Here is a 12902-nt window from a genome sequence, read left to right on the forward strand (position 1 = left end):
TGGGAAACTTCTTCCATCCTCCTAGCGGGCCTGCCCAAAGCTCTTAGCACAGATCCCATTTCTCAAAAAACTATTAAAAAAAAAGAAAAGAAAAGGAAAGAAAAGTAAAAGAAAACCCCTAAACAGTCCTCTTTGCATAATGGTGGCTCTGAGCCTGGGAGTTCTAAGGACAGACTTGTGTCTAATCACCTCTGGCTCCAGCATGTGCTGAGTGGTCCTCAGCGCTCAGCATTCTGAAGAAGTATTTTCAGCGGTCTCTGGGTGGGGCCCAGTAGGCAGCCAAGTGCCTTTCTCTGGAGATTCTTTTCCCCAGTGAAGGTCAGCTCAAGTGGACAGGCTTCCAGGGTCACAGAAACCTCTGGACCCACATGTACAAGAGAAGCAGCCGCTCTGCAGGGATGGCTTCGTCTCAGCCCCTTTTCCCACACAGCCTGGGTGCGCGATATGCTACTCTGTGCCAGGGGTCTTAAAGGGAAGCTTAACACATGGTGGCATCACTGGAGTGGTGTTTTCAGATGACAGAGGGCCGAAGAATACAGAAAAGGGCCTTGCATCCTGAACCTGGTGAAATTGTGGCCCAGGATCACAGGAAAAGAACACACATTTCCTCAGCCTTTTTATTTGAGAAAACAGTACAAATAATGGAAACTCTATTCTTTGGTTGGTTATGTGTTTATTCTTAGGAAATGCATTTATATGCAGAGAGAAAAGCAGAGGGGAGAGAAAGCAAGCACGTGCAAATGTGGTAACATCAGTGAATCTGGGTAAAGGGTATTTGGAAATCCCTGGTACCTTCAACTTTTCTGTAAATTTGAAATTGTATCAGAATAAAAAGCGAGTACTCTCTTCCTCAGTGCATGTACTAACATTGGAACATGCAGAGTTAGCACGGCCCTGCGCAAGGACGATCAGATGATTCGGACGTTTTGTGACCTCAGGCTGGGCGCAGTGATCACACCTGTAATCCCAGCGCTTTGGGAGGCTGAGGTGGGTGGATCACCTGAGGTCAGGACTTAGAGACCAGCCTGGCCAACATGGTGAAACCCCATCTCTACTAAAAATACAAAAACTGAGCCAGGTGTGGTGGCACATACCTGTCATCCCAGCTACTCCAGAGGCTGAGGCAGGAGAATCACTTGAACCTAGGAGGTGGAGGTTGCAGTGAACAAAGATTATGCCACTGCACTCCAGCCTGGGCAACAAGAGTGAAACTCCATCACAAAAAAAAAAAAAAAAAAAAAAGTGATCTCCAATGTTGGAAGTGGGCCTAATGGGAGATATCTGGGTTGTGGGAGCGGCTGCCTCGTGAATGGCTTGGTGCTGTCCTCATGGTAGTGAGTGAGCTGTCACTCTGAGTTCACGTGAGCTCTCTCTCTCTCTCTCTGGTTGTTTAAAAGAGCCTGGCACCTGCTCTCTCCCTCTTTGTCTCTCTCTCTCTCCCTCCTGCTTGGTCCCTCTCTTGCCATGTGACACACTGGGTCCGCTTTGCCTTCCACCATGATTGTAAGCTTCCTGAGGCCTCACCAGCAGCAGATGCTGGTGCCATGCTTCTCATACAGCCTGCAGAACCATGAGCCAAATAAACCACTTTCCTTTATATATAAATTGCCCAGTCTCACTCAGGTATTCCTTTTTTTTTTTTTTTTTTTTTTTTTTTTGAGACAGGGTCTCACTCTGTCACCCAGGCACAGTCTTGGAACACTGCAACATCTGACTCCCAAGCTCAAGTCATCCTCCCATCTTAGCTTCCTGGGTAGCTGGGTTTACAAGCGTGTGCCACCATGCCCGGCTAATTTTTGTATTTTTTGTAGAGACACGGTTTTGCCATGTTGCCCAGACAGATCTTGAACTCCTGAGCTCAAGCGATCCACCCATCTTGGCCTTCAAAAGTGCTGGGTTTACAGGCATGGGCCACCGCGCCTGGCTAGACGTTCCTTTAGAGCAATGCAAAGTGGACTGATACAGATGACGTGCAAATTTGTGAAGTGTTCCATATTTTTTACTACATGTTCTCATTTATAAGTGGGAGCTAAATAATGTGTACACATGAACATAGAGTGTGAAATAGTAGACACTGGAGACTTGGGAGGGTAGGAGGGTGGGAGGTGGGTGAAGGATGGGAAATCAGGTGGTACAATGTGCATTATTTAGATGATGGCTACACTAAAAGCCCAGACTTCACCACTGTGTAATATATCTATGTAACAAAACTCCACCTGTATCCCTTAAATTTATATATATATATATAATATATATATATATATTTTTTTTTTTTTCTGAGACAGGGTCTCACTTCTGTTGCCCGGGGCTGGAGTGCAGTGGGTTGGATCTTGGCTTCACTTGCAGCCTTGTGCCGCCCTCTGGGGTTTCAAAGCGAGTTTCCGCTGGCTCAGGCCCTCCCAAGTAGCTGGGATTACAGGTGTGAACACGTGCTGGGCCATTTATATTTTAAAAAAAAAGTAAACAAAAAAATTACGAAAAACCAGAGGGGCTTTTTTTTTTTTTTGTTTTTGAGACGGAGTCTTGCTCTGTTGCCCGGGCTAGAGTGCATTTTAGGTAAATTAGTCTTCATTCCCACAAGACTAGCACAAGAATGGGGTTAAATTTTGCATAGATTTTGATTTTTGTTGTTGTTGTTGTTTGAGACAGGGTCTTGCTCTGTCACCAAGGCTGGAATGCAGAGGCATGATCACCGCTCACTGCAGCCTCAATCTCCTGAGCTCAAGCAATCCTCCTACCTCAGCCTTCCAAATAGCTGGCACCACAGGCACATATCACCATGCTTGGCTAATTTTTTTTAGAGATGGGGTCTATGTTGTTCAGGCTGCTCCCAAACTCCTGACTGAAGCAATCTACCCACCTCAGCCTCCTAAAGATTTTGTGGGGGGTTTTTAAAATATGAAAAGATATGTTATCATTATTATTAGTACATACACCACATTGCACTTTCTCCAATGGCAAATGAGGCAGAGGGCAATATTTCTCTTTAATTCCCTAAGAACCTCAATATCATCTGTCTTCTGGAGGATTCAGTTTCTTCTGACATCTGTGATAATGTCCATGAAGATACCAACTGTACTTAGTATAAATAACATTTTGCTAAGTTGTTCTATTAGGGGTTCTCGCTCAAGGTGTTCACTTTTTTCTTCTCTAGTTTTGAGCTCTTGACCATGTGTTTCTTCATTATTATACACAGGATCTGGTCAAGGGATAGATTTTGTGCGTTCATATGGATGTCTGTAGAAGGATAGTAACATACTATTGTCCTGGCATCAGTTGTTAAAGCAAAGTCTACTTTGCAACTGTAGTCATCTGGAAAAGTAGAGTATGTAGATTTATGGCAAACATAAGGCTCCATTTTGGATTGAAAATAAATGTTTCCAGATAGTTCCCTTTGATATCACCCATCTTACTGCTGCTACTGCCATGTAGCAAGATGCTTATCAGGTAGTATGAAAAAAGATGCTTCAAAGAGAATCTGCTTTTAAAATCTGCTTCTGGGCACATCAGTTTTCATCCCTGCTTAACAGCTCCTCACCATGAGCCCATCATCTTCTCTCCTTATTTTTGTATAGATCTTAAATTATTTTTATTCAGTTGTAATCATGGACAAATTTGTAGTCTGCTTTTTTTCACCTAACATTAGTTATAAACTGTTTTCCATACTGCTGCATATTCTTTGTAATTATCATTTTAATGATTTATAATTTAATTTTTTTTTTTTGAGACGGAGTCTCGCTCTGTCGCCCGGGCTGGAGTGCAGTGGCCGGTTCTCAGCTCACTGCAAGCTCCGCCTCCCGGGTTTATGCCATTCTCCTGCCTCAGCCTCCGAGTAGCTGGGACTACAGGCGCCCGCCACCTCGCCCAGCTAGTTTTTTGTATTTTTTAGTAGAGACGGGGTTTCACCGGGTTAGTCAGGATGGTCTCGATCTCCTGACCTCGTGATCCGCCCGTCTCGGCCTCCCAAAGTGCTGGGATTACAGGCTTGAGCCACCGCGCCCGGCCTATAATTTAATTTTTTTACTTGATTTTTTTTTTTTTTGAAAGAGAAAGTCTCACTCTGTCACCCAGGCTGGAATGCAGTGGCATGATCACAGCTCACTGCAGCCTTGACTTCCCGGATTCAGTTGATCCTCCCACCCCAGGCTGGTGCATGCCACCAGGCCTGGCTAATTTTTTTGTATTTTTTGTAGAGGGGGATTTCACCATGTGGCCCAGGCTGGTCTCAAACTCCTGTGCTCAAGCAATCCTCCTGCCTCAGCCTCTCAAAGTGTTGGGATTACAGGCATGAGCCATTGCACCTGGCCAATTTATAATATTATATATCATAATTTCTATTCTCCTGTTGGTGGACATGTAAGAGGAAGAGGATACTGGTTCATCATGAGCTCTGTACCAGGTGCTGCCCACCGCAGGCTATATATGGGCATCATCTTGTTTGACCCTCATGATCCTGCTATGCCCCAGGCTCTGTTCTAGTCTTGGGAACACATCAGCAAATTAAATAGACAAAATGGAACTTACATTCTAGTAGGGGTCATGGTCGGTGGGAGACGTACAATCAAAAGTATACATAATGCTGAAGAATTCAATGTGGAAGGAGTTTAAATTTTGAAAGTTTGCTATACATACTTGTCCTGCATTATTATTATTATTTTATTTATTCACTTATTTTAAGATGGAGTCTCCCTCTGTTGCCCAGGCTGGAGTGCAGTGGCGTGATCTCAGCTCACTGCAATCTCTGCCTCCTGGGTTCAAGCGATTTTCCTGCCTCAGCTTCCTGAGTAGCTGGGACTACAGGTGTGCACTACCACACCCGGCTAATTTTTGTGTTTTTAGTAGAGATGGGGTTTCACCATATTGGCCAGGCTGGTCTCGAACTACTGACCTTGTAATCCACCCACCTCAGTCTCCCACAGTGCTGGGATCACAGGCGTGAGCCACCGTGCCTGGCCATTGTCCTGCATTATTATAAAGAGTTTTCAGCACATTTTTAAAAAAGGATATGCATAATAAATAAAAAAGTATGTATTATAAGATGCCAAATAATATGGAAAAAACAGCAGAATAAGGAGAGTAACAGGTGCAGGAGGAGGGAGTATTTTCATTTGAAATAGGGTAGTTGGGGTAGACCACACCGAGAACATTTGAGCAAAGACTTGGAGAAGATGAGAGCAATCCCTGAATAACACATGAACAAATCAAATGACTTTTACAATACATTCTAACTATGCCGTTAGGAAGCAGGCATTAGAAGGGCTGAGATCCCAAGAGGGGCTGGTGAAACTTGTGTATATCTACATCATTGGCTAAAATATAAATCAGCCCAGTTCTTTTGTGAAGCATTATGTCAATTCACACAGCCATTTAGAATATTAATGTCTTTTGACCTGGTAATCCCACTCCTGGGAATGTGTCCTAAGGAAATTTTTGCAAAGAAGAGAAAAAGCTCTATGTGGAAAGATCACTGCAGCAGTATCCATTTGTCTTAGTCAGGTCTAACCTTAGTCAGGTTTATTTCTCACAGTTCCGAGGTTGGAGTCTGAGATTTGGGGACCAGCAGGGTCCAGTTCTGGGGGAAAGTCCTCTTCTGGGTCTCCAACTGTATTAGCCCATTCTTATGCTGCTATAAGAACATACCAGAGACTGGGTAATTTATAAAAGAAAGAGGTTTAATTGGCTCACAGTTCGGCATGGCTGGGGAGGCCTCAGGAAACTTACATTCATGGCAGAAAGGGAAACAAATATGTTCTTCACGGGGCAGCAGGAAGGAGAAGAATGAGAGCCAGTTGAAGGGGGAAGCCCCTTCTAAAACCATCAGATCTCATGAGAACTTACTGTCACAAGAATAGCATGGGGAAAACCGCCCCCACGATTCAATTACCTCCCACTGGGTCCTTCCCACCACATGTGGGGATTGTGGGAACTACAATTCAAGATGAGACTTGGGTTGGGACACAGCCAAACCATATCACCGACTGTCAACTTCTCATTGTATCCTCATGTGGCAGAAGAGAACTAGCTAGGTCTCTGGCCCCTTTTTGTAAGGGCACTAATCCCATTGATAAAGGGTCCACTCTCATGACATAATTACCTCCCCAAAGTTCCACCTCCATATACCATCACATCAGGATTAGTGTTTCAACATGTATATTTTAGAGGGACACAAACACACAGTCCATTGCACTATCAAAGTGAGGAAGTGATGGATTCAGAATTGTCTTGGAGTCAGGTGTTGGGGTCTGAAGGTTTGACTCTATGATCTGCCACTTGGTATCTGTGTGGTCTTGAGTTTAGTGACTTCCTGAGCCCATGCCTGCCGTGATGGAAGGAAGGAAATCAGTTTGGGAAAGTCCTGGGGGACCAGATTGTGAAGGGTCTTGACTGCTAAGCCAATGATTCCAGGCTCTGTGCAGTCAGCAGGAGAATCATTACAGGTATTTGATTAGAGCTGTGCATCAGGAAGATTAACTTGATGGTGGCATATAAGATGAATGGAACGGGGGAGAATGCAGAGGTGAGGAGGCCACTTAGGAGGCTTCTGCAGTAGTCTACATGAGAGGCAATGAGTAATTAAGTGAAACAGCCCAAATTGTATGAGCACCTCGTGGGTGATGAGCCATTATAAATCTCCAGCCTCCCCATAGCATCTGTCTTAAAGTCTGCACTGAACAGAAATATTACAGAATAATGCTTTATATTTCTAACCCTTTGCAGTTCAAAAAGTGCTTTCATGAGCATTATCTCATTTGATGTAGGCTGTTTACAAATTGATATTTTGAAGGAGTTTTTCCAGATATTGAAATTGGGCCTATAGATTTATAGTTTTCAGGGCCTGCCCCTTCTCTCCTTTTCCACTCAGCTTCCTTTCGCTCAGTCTTCAGGCACTTCATGGTTTTGTATTCCTTTTCACAACCAAAAAAAAAAAAAGGAAAGTGCATGCTGAACAACACACCAGGCTCCTTGCTAAGTCCCTCCAAAAGCAGGGAAGTCATTAGTGTGCAGGATTTGAGCACATTTGGTTTATTTAATCATTCGTTCATCTTTCTCTGATCACAGTGGAGTTTCACATGTTCCACCATATGCTGTCCCTGAAATGCTCTGCACACACCAGGAAGAGCCCACGAGGGGGCCTAGCCTTTGCCTTCCCTCCTTGTCTGCCAGGATTGAAGGAGGAAATCAGGTTGGGAAAGTCCTGTGGGACCAGATTGTGGAGGAGCTTGACTGCTAAGCCAAGGACTCCAGGCTCTATGCTGTCAGCAAGAGAAACATTATAGGTATTTGATCAGAGTTGTGCATGAGGAAGGTTAATCCAGCAGTGACTCCCTCCAGCTTCAGCCCTTCCCCAGTCTCTGGGTTGGGGGGAGTGTCTTTTGTTGGATTCCCCCAAAGAGGTCCCAAGTCACACAGACACAATTCAGGAGACACAGGACTACCAATCACCCAGGAGGCCTGCAGCCTGAGTCTCCACTGTGATTGAGGCTTCCTAACTCTGGCTTTTGGGCTTCCAGAGGCACTAACGAGCAGGGCTGAGCAGTAATTAAGACTGTGCTGTGTTCCACATCACGCAGCACAGCTGCAGCTGCCGGGAGGAAGGGGAAGGAGAGAAGACAGGGAAGATGCCTTTAGCCCTCTCTTCCCACTCTGAACCCACTTGCTGTCCAGGCTCTTCAGTGCAGCAAGGGGGTTTGGTAAAGCCATGGGATGACAGAACAGCTACAGGAGATGGATGCCCAGGGCTGGGGAAATAGTGTTCAGACACCAGCCAGCTGTTGCTGCTCCATTCTGCATCCCAGGTGGGGTGCCAATGGGCCAAGCCATGGTTGTCTCAGAGGTGAGGACCCCCTGTCTTGCAACCAGCCTGGCACTACAGGCCCTGCAGCAGGAGGGGGCTGTGATCTGACCAGGGGGAGCTGGGTGGAGGGCGAGTATGACACATGCAGTTATGAGTCTGGGACCTTCTCTGGCTCACATCCCAGAACAGGGGCCTCTCTTGGTGAGGGCCCACTGCAAGAACAAATACTCAATGAGCAACACAGAGCCAAGCTCTGGAGGTTCACAGGTCACGCTACACGCCAGTTCATTCCACAGAACACACTCTCCAGTGGAGAGGTGGAGGTCAAAACAGAGTCATGACTGCTACGATGGTGATGAGAAAAAAGTTCCATGGGGCCACAGAGTCACCTAGGGTAGATTGAGGACAGTTTCACTTATATGGCGGCACTTGAGCTGAACCTTGAAGTAGAAGAGGGATTCACCAGAAAATATGGTTTTGGCAAAGGGAATAGAGAACAAAGGCAGTTGGCATAAGATAGTTGGCTGCCAGGAGATGTGGTGGGCCTGGCCCAGAGCATAAGTGCAGTGAGAAGGGAAGGAGTCTAGGGAAAGGAACCTAGAGAATCCAGAATTCTAAAGGACCACCAGAGGCTCCAGGCCTGGCAAGAGCGACTAACAGGATGACCCACCTTCCCCAACGTACACCATCGCAGGCACTGGGCAGATGCTCTGTGACTTTATCGGGATCCCTGGGGAGTGGTGCCAGCCCCAGGTACTGAGCTGGAGGCGGGGATCACAGAGGAGTCAAGGGACTCAAGGAGGGAAGGCAGCTGGAGGGAAGGGGCTTGGGCAGAATAAAAGAGGAGGGGGCTTGGCCCTGGGCTCTCATCCGCTCCTGAAGCCCATGCAGGGAAACAGTGAACAGTGAATGATGCAGTTCCTGTGTCCTGAGATCCCAGCCTTGTGTGGGGCCATCGGGTCACCAGAAGCCTTCCTGTCTCCTACCCATTGCTCTGGGGGCCACAGGTACCTGAAGGTTTCCAGAACCCAGGGAAGAGGCCGGAGGTTCAGTAATAGCTCTATGGGAGCAGAACTAGAGAGTGATGACCAGCTCCCAAAATACATAACCCTTATTTTGAGCTTCACAATACATGTCAGTCAGAGAAAGAAAGGTTCAAGTCTCAAAAATGCTGGATCTTGGCTGGGCGCGGTGGCTCACGCCTGCAATCCCAGCACTTTGGGAGGCTGAGGCAGGCAGATCACTTGAGGTCAGGAGTTCAAGACCAGCCTGGCCAACATGATGAAACCCTGTCACTACTAAAAATAGAAAAATTAGCCGGGCATGGCAGTGGGCACCTGTAATCTCAGCTACTGGGGAGGCTGAGGCAGGAGAATTGCTTGAACCTGGGAGGTGGAGGTTGCAGTGAGCCGAGATGGTGCCATTGCACTCCAGGCTGGGTGACAGAGTGAGACTCAAAGTCTCAAAAAAAAAAAAAAAAAGCTGGAGCTTCAGTAATGCTGACCACTTTCAAATATATGTAATCAGCACTCCTTTCAAATAGTCTTTTAGCAGCACGCTAACTTATGACTACAAGGTCTGCGGTCCCCTCTCCTGCCAAGTGTCCCCTTCCCCTGTCTGAGCGGCTCGAAGGCAGTCCTCTAAGGGGATTTGGGGTTGTACTCCCATATAAAAGAAAGTCTGTGGTGCTGCTGTGTTAAGTTACCCACCTGTTGGCTGGTGAGCGTCCCCTTCATGTCTTTCCTGAAGGTGGATTTTCAGTAAATAAGAAGACCACATTTTTTATTCTGAGGCTGTGGTCTTGTTTTCCATAGCAGTGTGTCCCAGAAAGCTCGAGATCTCTTGCATGGCCATGATTTGAAAGTCTGGAAATGGGATCCACCGGTAAGCTGTGTTCTCCATGGAGTTCACCTGAGGCTGCCCTGCACCCCTCGCCTCTCCCTCGGGGTCACAGGGCACCTGTGGGCACCTCTTCCTGTTGCCTGTATGTCCTCCCCAACAGGAGAAAGAGAGGGCATAGAGGGTAATGAGTCTCTTTCACTGGTTCGAATTAGGGGGAAGCCTGTCAGTCCAAGCCCCCCTCACATTCAGGCAACGACCGATCCAGCTTCCTTTCCTCCGACCTGGCAGGCACGGGAAGCAACTGTGGAGGAATTTTAGAGCTGGGGGAGGCAGAGGGAGGATAGGAATGCCTTTTATTTTCTTTGAACTTTTCCATTTATAATATTTCTTTTTTTTTTTTTTTTTTTTTGAGACGGAGTCTCGCTCTGTCGCCCGGGCTGGAGTGCAGTGGCGGGTTCTCAGCTCACTGCAAGCTCCGCCTCCCGGGTTTACGCCATTCTCCTGCCTCAGCCTCCGAGTAGCTGGGACTACAGGCGCCCGCCACCTCGCCCGGCTAGTTTTTTTTGTATTTTTTAGTAGAGACGGAGTTTCACCGTGTTAGCCAGGATGGTCTCGATCTCCTGACCTCGCGATACGCCCGTCTCGGCCTCCCAAAGTGCTGGGATTACAGGCTTGAGCCACCGCGCCTGGCCTAATATTTCTATTTTTAAAAGAATAATTTGGTTATTTTTAATTTAGCATATTTTCCTTAGAGCAATAAAGGCTTTTGCAATATGGAAAAGGTGACATTTGATCTGAAGGAGTCTGGGGGAGCTCTGAGTATAGGGAACTGACCTTTCATACCCGCCCCTGAGCGCTGCTGCCTGGGGGCCTGAGGTGTAGGTCGGCTCACCACCAGTGACCTGCCTGTGACCAGCCTGTCCCTCTTCCCATGGGTTCTCTAGCTGGCTCTGACTAAAGCCCTGTCTGTCTCGCCAACTCTCCCACTTCTCAGCTTCTCCCTTTCTTCATTCAGCCCGGCCCAGAAGCCCTGAGGGCTGGGCCAGAGAGAAGCAGTTGTTGCTGTTTTTTCCCAGCTCCCGCTCAAACCTGACACCTGCAGAAAGGTCAAGCCCGCGTGGTTCTGCACATCCCTGCCTAGCCCGTCCTGGCTGTTACCATGACGACTGCTGGGCTGGAAATGTCCTTCGCCACCTCTACTCAGCACACTGGTGACTGTCCCACGCTCCATCCTCAGAAAAGCTGCTCCTGCCAGGGGTTCTGGAGTTACAGGGCCTTTGGGAATAAGACAGACCGACAGAGACCAGGAAGATAGATACAGTCAGAGGCACACACACTAACAGAGTCAAACAGAGACAGGCATAGTGCGACAGGAGAGTGCGAAGGTGCGAGGAAGTGAGGTGGCGACAGGGCCTCAGCCGCGCAAGACTGCAGGAAAAATAAAGCAAAGCGGAGCCTGAGACAGAGACAAGAGACAAAGGGAGGCACGGGGGACGCGGGAGCCCATGGTGCCACAGCGAGAGGCCAGACAGAGGAAGAGACAAAAGGCAAAGACCAGGGCAGTCAGCTCTCCCATCCCAGGGCATTTCCTTGCCCAATAGGTCTCTCTTGGCCTCATCCTGTCTGAGATGTCAGGCAGGGTCTCTCTGAGTTGATTTGCTGTCCAGGCTGTTCCTCTGGCTGGACAACATTTGCCACCTTAAGAGATGCCCTCCCCTAATAACAGTGATTGTTATTTTGTTGCCACACACACACACACACACACACACACACACCCTGCTCCTTGCCCATGATTCCATGTCACCCCAAACTCATCATAAATACCTTCTCAGCCTCACTTCGCCCAGGCATTGGAACATTGAGCAGGGTTGATTTTCAAATTGCGGCAAAATCTAGGGAATAAGCGTGAACCTCGGAGATGATGAAGCCCCTGGAGGTAATGAATGGGCAAGAGGAGGGAAAAGACAGACTGAGCAGTGAACACCAGACAAGAGTGTGGGGGCAAGAGGGTGGGAGAAGGGATCAGGGAAGAGAGAGGCGGGCTCAGAGCTCTGACCAGGGCAAGCCAGAGGAGCGGTAACGGGAGGGCTGGGCCAACTCGATTAGCCTTCAGGGCCTGGCAGGGAACCCTGCCTCCAACATCAGTGCCATGATTTCCCATCTTTGAAGTGTCTCCCAGGCTTTGAGGGAGGCTTCTCAGGGTCTTTGAATTCTTGGTCATTCTTAGCATTTTCTTTTTTCTTTTTCTTTTTCTTTTTTTTTTGAGGTGGAGTCTCACTCTTTTGCCCACGCTGGAGTGCAATGGTGTGATCTTGGCTCACTGCAACCTCCGCCTCCCGGGTTCAAGCCATTCTCCTCCCTCAGCTTCCTGAGTCACTGGGATTACCGGCACCTGCCACCATGCCTGGCTAATTGTTTTTGTATTTTTAGTAGAGACGGGGTTTCACTATGCTGGCCAGGCTGGTCTCGAACTCCTGACCTCAGGTGATCCACCCACCTCGGCCTTCCAAAGTGCTGGGATTACAGGTATGAGCCACGCACCCAGCCTTGTCAGCCTCTTTCTTTGGCCCCTCAGCTCTCTTGGCCTTTAGGGGTAGGTTTGCATAGACCTGCTCACTGCAGAACATCCTCTTACAATGTGGTGCCCAGATGATGCTTTCAGAGAGGCATGACCAGTGCAGAATACATTTTTACACTACTATGTCCCAAGTACATTTCCACTATTGATTCCTAGAATTATAACTTTTTTTTAGCAGCACGTACCACTGCTGACTCCATTGAACTGTTAAGACACTGAACACCTGTTTGGGGTTTTCCATACCACTTTCCCCTTTCTTCAGCCAACAGCAATCCTCTTTCACTTCCCATTCTCATATGGTTCTGGTGGGACTGTTAACCACAGTATCCTGTACCCCTACCCGCAGATCTTGCCCGTGTCATAGTCACTGCTCCAATGACGAGCATGTGACCCAGGCCAAGCCAATCTGAGTCCTTCCCCTGGAATTTATTTATTTGAGACAGGATCTTGCTCTGTCACCCAGGATAGAGTGCAGTCAGGCAATCATAGCTCACTGCAGCCTCAACCTCCTGGGCTCAAGCAGTCCTCCCACCTCAGCATCCCAAGTAACTGGACTACAGGCATGCAGTACCATGCCAGGCTAATTTTTAAATTTTTTTGTAGAGATAGGGTCTCTCTGTGTTGCCCAGGCTGGTCTGAAACTCCTGGGCTCAAGTGATCCTCCCACCTTGGCCTCCCAAAGTGCTG

The 12902-nt window shown here is 47.9% G+C and overlaps 1 pseudogene; it reads right to left on the bottom strand.

Moving 5' to 3' along the window:
* Positions 1 to 2983: 2983 nt before the first annotated feature.
* On the bottom strand, positions 2984 to 3655 carry LOC108523425 (39S ribosomal protein L42, mitochondrial pseudogene; annotated as a pseudogene).
* Between the last annotated feature and the right edge of the window lie 9247 nt (positions 3656 to 12902).

The sequence above is a fragment of the Rhinopithecus bieti genome, unplaced genomic scaffold (assembly GCF_001698545.2).
Source record: "Rhinopithecus bieti isolate Rb0 unplaced genomic scaffold, ASM169854v2 scaffold_74225, whole genome shotgun sequence".
Taxonomy (NCBI): Eukaryota; Metazoa; Chordata; class Mammalia; order Primates; family Cercopithecidae; genus Rhinopithecus; species Rhinopithecus bieti.